Genomic DNA, 8005 nt, shown 5'->3' with positions numbered 1-8005 from the left:
GGGCCGGCAACGAGAATTTTTAAGTGCTACCGTGTCATGCCCTAGTATCTTGAGATAATTTCTCGTCTTTTAAAGTTCTATTGGAATTTGGAAAAGCCAGTATTAGCACGTTAATTGCTAACAAAATATAAACGCCTGTCTTGATTTAGCAAGGTTAGCATTTAGCCTAATTTACTGTTTATGAATCATTTCGGTATTGAGCCCTTTTGCTTACACCTTCCCTAAATTCAAGCTTCCTTGTTTTAGCGTTGCTATTACAGGGGGGATGCAGCTGCTTTGCTCATGCTTCTAGCCATCGGAAGGGTTAAAATGGTTATTTTTTTGTAATTTTCCAATGCCTGATTGGACAGAAAGGAGTGTTGGGCAGAGGCAGCCTTGTTGCATCAACTCCCTAGTTCATAGTGCCACCTTGTGGGAGCCTCTCTTACCCTTCCTTCAAAGCCAGGATAAAGCTGCATCTTGTCTCTTAGAGCAACATGGTTCCTTTCACATTGAAGGCTTTTGCTTTATTTTAATTTTGAAGGAGTTCCCCGGTTGCTGCCTGCTTAACTAGAGTTGTGGTGGTGGGTTTTTAACGGCAAGCCAGACTAGCTCATATTGTGAATACCTGTCTGTCTGCGTGTGAGCTTAATTCCGTTCTTGCAGGACAGATCTGTGTCCCTAGGACCTCCATGCATGGCTATTAAAGCAGTCGTGAGGCCAAAACCTAGATGAATGCACGCTTTTTTATATATAAGAGTGCAGTGGACAGTTTAACTTAATTTGTAAACCAATAATGAGTTGAGGGTGCTTGCCTTTTTTTTTTTTTTTAAGGGCTTTATTCATTAAAAGACTGTGAAGAGTAATTCCTGAGGTTTGTTAGACTTTCCTTTTACACGCACTTTTTTATTACTTAAGTTGGGTTTTTTGCAAAGAGCTTGTAGGCAGTTAATTGATTTGTTTTCAGAATGATTTGACTCATGTAGCTACTGCATGCATAGAAATTACTCATTAAAAGTTTAAAGACTTTTTGTAGGAAGTATTAATGTGCGTGCATAGCAGCTGCACTAACATGATACCGTACCAGTTTTGAAGGAGCCATAATTGTTCATTGTGTCAACTTGCAAACTAATGTATTTCCCACTAATGTTGACACAATGGGCCATAATGACTGTCATTCCAGTTTCCCCTCACTTAGCTGGATTATGCAAATATGTGGAGTCCAAAGGACTGTTTCCCTAGTATAATTGCAGTGGATGTTTATCTCGAAATGGTCGCCTACACAACGGGGAGATTCAAAGTGCTGCCGTAATAACGCGGGTCTAACTCCAAGACGAGAAAAGAAACACAGTTGAGGCTGACCATTGGTTGGCAGTGTCACTAGGTGTTTCCTGAATCTCCCGGCATGGCCTTAGTCATCACAGTGCAATGCACAGGTTCATCCAGTTGGCTTAAGCCACAGCCTTATCTTTAACTTGAGATCCTTCTTATTACTGTAATGTGTACATTTGTATAACTGTCTGGTGTCTTGGCTTTTTCACCATTGGTCCTTGCTCCTGCTGTGGGACCTCGCTTGACCGAGGGTGTACGATCAAATGTTGAGCTGCCGAGGTATGCAGTCGTTACGGAAATGTCTGCCTGCTCCTCTGGCTTCTCCTGGGAGGAGTCGCTTTCTATGGGGGTTGGCTTGGAGCCATGTTAAGGGAATTTGTAACAAATTCAGAAATATTTCAAATTTTTACAGACGCTAGGCTTTTGGTTTGTTTATCCTTGACGAGGGAGGGAAGGAGGAGCGTGAAGAGACAGAATCAGTGATAACTTACCCAAGGTACATTTAAGCTATGTTGTGTTTGTTTGTTTGTTTTTTTTAAGAGAAAGAAAAGAAATTTGCATCTGTTATACCAGGGCTTCCCAACCTCTTTTTGATATGAGGTACCTTGTATCCTTTTCTTTTTTTTTTTTTCTTATGGGGGAAACAAACTATTCAATTTGTTTTGATTATCTTATCTGGTTTTGTTCCCTTAAGCTAAAACACCCAAGACCCTTTCCTGAATGTTACTATCTGCTAGTAAGGCTGTTGGTTGGGAAGCCCTGAATTAAACTGAGAATGTAATGATTTTCCTTTCTTTTTTTTTTTTTTTCTGGTACAGTGCTTTACATCTGTTTATACTGGACTTGTTTAGTACAAAATGGTACTCTGAGGTCATCAGACAACAGTTTGACCAGATTTGATAGCTGACATTTAGGAGGAGTTTGTTCCCTATGTAAGATGTCATAATGCACATTTAAATAGACTCAATAAAATGCATGAAGTGATAATTTTGTGCTTGATCATCACTCCTTGGCTTTATTCTTCTTATGGTGGGAAAGGACGGGAGTACATTACGATGGATGTGATAGGAATTTACTTCAGTTGTATACCTCCTCCCTTGAGGCTGGATGGAAAGAAAAGAACTGGAATGGTATCTAGTTAAGTCCTCAGAAGAAATTATTGCTCCTTCTTAGTTCGTAAAGCTGAAGGAATAAATCTCATTATGTACTAGGCTTCTGTAAACCTGTCAGTGGACAATATGGGATACCCAAACCGGTTATCCTTAAGTTGTCTTTCAAGTAGTAGCTGTGACTTTTCTGGGTACCCATCAGTACTAGGACCCGGTGAGCTGACTTCAGTGCTGCAAATCCAGAGAAACATGCCGCGCTCTTTGCAGCGTGCTGTGGCTTTCGTAAGCTCTCACAGATGGCTAAAAGCTTCATCCTAAAATTAGGATCTGATCTACGTGCAAACGCTTACTTGAGTGGGAAGGAAATTTTTTTAGGGTGTGGGACGCTATGTTTCTTATCAGCGCTTCCCTCACCTCAACTCCATTCCTTGTGTAAGAAGTCCTAGCCATTCCTCGAGGGAGGCGTGATGACATTGAAACGAAAGAAGGGGTAGAAAGCTTCTGCCGAGTATGGAATCATTCAGCGCCCATCGGTTTAGGTGCTCCGGCGGTGGGTAGCAGTATCGCGGTTAGGCTGATGCTTGGCAGCACTGTGAGTGATGATCTTGCTGTGGTAAATAGGAAAGATTTGCAGGATTCCCTAAGGGATGGTTTGAATCTGAATCCTTCTCCAGCTTCAGTCTCCACAGGTAGAGCTCTTTGATAGGAGCTTTTTTCCCAGTTCTCGTAGGCTTCATTTCTGAGCTTTGTGGTTTGTCTTGTTCTGGAAGCGTACGATGACTTGACCAGTTCAAACTGAAATTCTGTCTTTAACATAGGCCTTAACTTGTATTTCAATGTCTCCACTCAAGAAGCAGTTCCCATACTTTCTATACCAGAAACTCTTTGCCAGCTCGCTGACTTCAGCCCTGCACCTCCCTGTAGGAAGTCCTTTGGTATCTGTATCCCTGTACTTGTTCCTAAAAAATATCATTGCTTGACCCCCCAAATTGCTTTAAAAATCCAAACCAAGCTTGGAGCACTTGTGTGGCTACCTTCATTCCAATGCTTGTATTACATTTGAGATCGTTGTTTTGGCCTGCAAAAATTTGTATAGCTTAGTTCTTCTCTTTCAGTGCTTAAACCCTATAAGCTTTTATATTGTCCTACTCCTCCCTTCAGGGTATTCCTCCAAGGAAGAATGGTCCTCTTGCTAGGTGGGAGAGAGAGAAAGGCGATGGCAAAATACAGGTTGAGGAACCTTTCCATCCCCATGTAGATGGGGATGGAGGAATAATTGCTCGTTCAGTAATGTCGCTCCTCTCTCTCCGAAAGATGCAAAGAAATCCACCTGCACAATTAATTTTCAGTGTCTGGAATGAAAATGGCTTCTCTATGTCCCTACTCACATACCAAGGAAGAGAAACTAGATGTTGTAGCTCAGAAACAGCTAGATTATTATTATTTTGTGGAAAGGCCCATTTTCAGAGACCGTCCCACAGCATCTCCCATCTCATTGTCCTAAAGCACTCCGCTGAGAACAGCAAGCATTTCTGTGGAGGGGGCTTGGGAAGGACTAGTCAGGCCATTTTTCAGTGGGCTTTATCATCTGGAAATACAAGGGTGGAGAGGGAAGCAAATGCTGTTTTTCCTGCTAGCTTGTCCTTCCCAGCTGCTTCAAGTGTGACTGAACCTGTTCAGGGTCCTTGAGTACAATGAAGCTAAGCTCAGCTCTGCTGCGGCTGCGTTGGTGCAATTTGATGCACTAAATGGTGGTTGCGAGAGGAGCACTGAAGTCAAAATAATGGGACTTCTCATAGGGACAGTGTAGTCCTTACCCATGGCTTCATGCAGAGGGGACTTGTGCACTGGAAACCGAAGCAACGTGGCTTTTCCAAGCCTCAAGGGAGATTCCAGCTACCAAATGCAGCAGGAATCCCCAAACCCTGACATGAAGTTACGTAGGGAAAAACGCGAAACACTTCTTAATCTTTAAACGAGAGGGCATTGTCTGCGACACTAATGAGATCCTAGTGTTGCATGCTCCCACCGTTCCCCCGAAGAAATCCACCGTTCAGCCCAAGCGCGTGAAAAAAGCGGGCACCGGGCCTCCTCAGCGTTGGCCTCGCGGCGCACCAGTCCCTACCGTTTGCGGAGGGTTTCTCGAGTTTCGGCGTGTTAGCCTGTGCCGCCGGGTCCTGGGGCTCCACGGAAGGAACTCGCCGGGGGCGATGCCTGTGCTGAAGTCGCCGGCGCCGCCAGCGCGGCCTGCGCCAGGCTGGTGGGCGCAGGCTCGGCGGCCGGGCGGCTTCCCGGCGGCCGGAGCCTCCGCCAGCAGAGGGATGCCGTGTGCAGCTCTAGCAGGGCGCTTGGACCGCTTCTTGCTGCCAGCGGAGACCGCCGGGGTTTGGGTTTTTTTTTTTTTCTTTTTGCACTTGTTTTTTGATTTTGAGGATGAGTTTTGCAAACGTGATCTCTCCGGGCTGAAAGTTGGAGAGGCTGGAGCGGCCAGGCGGGCGCGACCCCCAGCGAAGAGCCGTGAGAAGGACGAGGCAGAGGCCGCGGTCCGGCGGCGGAGACGAGGGGCTCCCAGCGGCGCCTGCTGGCGTGAGGTCAACGAGCAAACGCGCCGACTTGGCGCGTCTCGCGTTCGGCACCCCGGAGCAGGGATTTTGCCCCTCGGGATGATGCCCTCCTGCGTGCAATGCCCCGAAGCAAAACGTGCCCCGTTTGGTTTCTTGCCTTTACTGACCTCTTTCAGCTTCTCCTTTCCCAGCGGCGAAGCCGGGCTCCAGCAGCGCGCGCCGCGGCAGCCCTCGGCTGCAGACGTCTCGTGGCCACGGCGCTGGCACAGCAAATCCCTGTTTGCGCGGCGGCCGCAAACCGAGACGCGGTGCCGAGGCCGCGCGGCGTTTCTGCCGGGGCCGGAGGGCGGGATGCGCAGGAGAGCTGGCGAAAGCGAAGCTATCTGGGGGGGCTCGAAGGCCGTCACCCCCGCGAGCCGCCGGGAAGGGGACGCAAGGCAAGCGAGACGCCGGCCGAGGCGCGGCGGAGCGCTACGGCTTCCTCTCCGTAGGAATACATTTTAATAATGTATATTAAAATCTATATATATATATAGATGAAATACAGGCAGTTTATATATGCAAACTATATAAATGCAGGCATACAGGGAGAGCTATAATGTCCGTATCTATATAGACACAGACACTAAACATACTAAATAGATATAGATATATCTACTGTCTATATACTATGTGCTATATATCTATATACTAGCTATCTACTAGATATATACTGTATATATCTCTATATAGATATCTCTATATAGAAATCAATACAGCTATATTAGACATAGCTTGAATAAAGTTACATCAGATATATATATAACTACATGTAACTAGATATATCTCATTTACATATATATCTAAAATATATGTGTAATTTAGAACTCTTAATGTAAACTCTAATATATATTTACATATTTTTAGTATCTAATATCTAGAATATGCACATCCACTTTATATTTCGTAGGTATGCATGTAAATTATAGAGCTAATATATACTGTATGCAGTACATATGTATAGTATGTATATACTTACACCGTACATAGGGAGGTATATATAAGCTGTATCTTACTATGTTATATATAAAAACACTAGATAATACTGTGTTGCCGTCTAATACCTGATTTATAAAATATATAATTTGTTAGTGCTAATGTAAACCAGGTATTTGCATTAATAGGTAGAATTTTTGCATTGCACAGATGTTATACATAAACCGCAGTTTTGGTGGCTGGCGTGCTTTGCGCCCTCGCAGGGGCCGTGGCTGCCACCGGGCTTTGCCCCGGGGGGAGCCGTCTCCGTCCCCTGCCAAGTCCCCGCGGCCGCTGCCCCAGGCTTTCCGGTCGCCGGCATGAAAACGGGTATTAACGTCTTTCGCTCTGACCCCTGCGACGTCTTCACCGGGAGCTCGCTGCCGTGGCCTAACTCTCCGAGAGCCTGGACTTACCATCGCTTATCTTACACGGTGGTTCCTTTTTTAAATATTATTCGTGGTCAATATCGCCAGCTTTAAACAAATGTTGCGATTCACATGCTTAACAAGAGAAAAAGCAGCCGGCCTGAATTATATAAAACTAAGGCGCATGGCAGCTTTCATCTCACGTCAATGAAAGCACCCGGCGTAAATAACTCATTGATGAAAAAATAAAAAAATAGAGCCCCTCGATCAAAGGGTTCTCAGGTACCTCGTGGCCACCAGCTATTCTATTAGGTACAATTATCCCTTTTCTTTCCCACCCGCAACCCTCCGGTACCTGCTTTTAGGGACAAAAGGGCTGCGGGGCCGGCGGCGGCGGAGCCCCGACTCGGGGCGTCTTAACGCCGGTCCTGGGAGCGGGCAGCACGGCGGAGCGACGCTTGGGGGGGTGTTTTGTTTTTTTTTTGTTCTTTTTTTTGGCAATTTCATTTTGCTTCCTGCGACTGGATGGAGCCAGATAAAGGAAACAATCTGTAAATGGCGGTGGTGCCGCGCGGCGCCGGGCCCGGCGCAGAGGCCAGCTCGGCAGTCGGCTGCTCTCAGCACCACCCGGCGCCGGCGCGAAACCCCTCCGAGGCGGCTGCTTGGAAAAGAGGCGACAAAACCGGCGGGCAGGACAGACACACACCAGCCTCCCCGTCTTACTTTTCAAACCGGGTTTATTCTACAGGGCTCTTCAACGACACTCATAAACACTTACAAAAACGTGCTAACAGTCTTTTTTTTTTTTTTCTTTTTTCCTTTTTTCTCTTTTTTTTTTTTGGTGCATGCCGAGTCTCAGAAGTTCACATTCGGAAAGGACAGGCGTACTTTAAGACACACATTCAAATGCTTTTCGCTTCCAAACGCAAAATTTTAAGGGCGTATAAGTTATAAGCAGACGTTTAAAAAAAAAAGGGGGGGGGTAGGGGCGGGGGGGTTTGCAAAGCTGCTGAAGGCGCTTGCGGCGCTTTCCCGCTTCTGCGGGATCAGACAGCGTTAGGGTGAGCGTTGCCAGCACGTCCGCAGGTGAAAGCAATGAAATCCTGCCCCCCCCAAACCCGCGCTCGGGCAGCCACCACTTCCACCAGAGATGTTTCCCCTGTCCACAGCCGACCCCGCCGCCACGGCCCCTCGCCTCCTGCTTTAATGGGTCCTAACAGCTGAGACAGGACAGGCTGGGCAAGGTCACTACTGACTTCTCCGGAAGCGATTTGATTTAATGCGCTCAGCGGCCCCAAACGAATCGAATGGACTCGAGACCGCTGGAGGCGACTGAGCCGCTGGAAGCAGTCTGGACGCCCAGGGCCAGGCCTTCCCGGGGCGGTTCTGGGTCACGCTCGAAACGCTCCCGAAAAGACAGGGGGATTTAACCATCTGCCGGGCTGCGCGCACCACCACCACCACCACCACCACCACCAAACCCCAAGGTGTTAAAGCCATGCAAAAGAGTCGCGCCGCCTAAACAAACCGTCTCACGCCCCGCGAGGGAAACCGCACAAAAATCGACGCAACAGGACGCTGAGCGTCCGCAAGCGCCTGGGCAGCTGGAGCTGAAAGGAGCAGGACAAACCTTCGGGAA

At 47.3% G+C, this 8005-nt stretch overlaps 1 long non-coding RNA gene across 1 annotated transcript; it reads left to right on the top strand.

Moving 5' to 3' along the window:
• Positions 1-1717: 1717 nt before the first annotated feature.
• LOC138068726 (uncharacterized) lies at positions 1718-2298 on the top strand. Its single transcript, XR_011143443.1, has 2 exons — positions 1718-1807; positions 2130-2298. It is a non-coding gene; the product is annotated as an uncharacterized lncRNA (long non-coding RNA).
• The last annotated feature ends 5707 nt before the right edge of the window (positions 2299-8005 follow it).

The sequence above is a fragment of the Struthio camelus genome, chromosome 11 (assembly GCF_040807025.1).
Source record: "Struthio camelus isolate bStrCam1 chromosome 11, bStrCam1.hap1, whole genome shotgun sequence".
Classification (NCBI taxonomy): Eukaryota; Metazoa; Chordata; class Aves; order Struthioniformes; family Struthionidae; genus Struthio; species Struthio camelus.
Note: the sequence above shows the minus strand (reverse complement) of the source record. Positions and strands in the feature narration are given on the sequence as shown.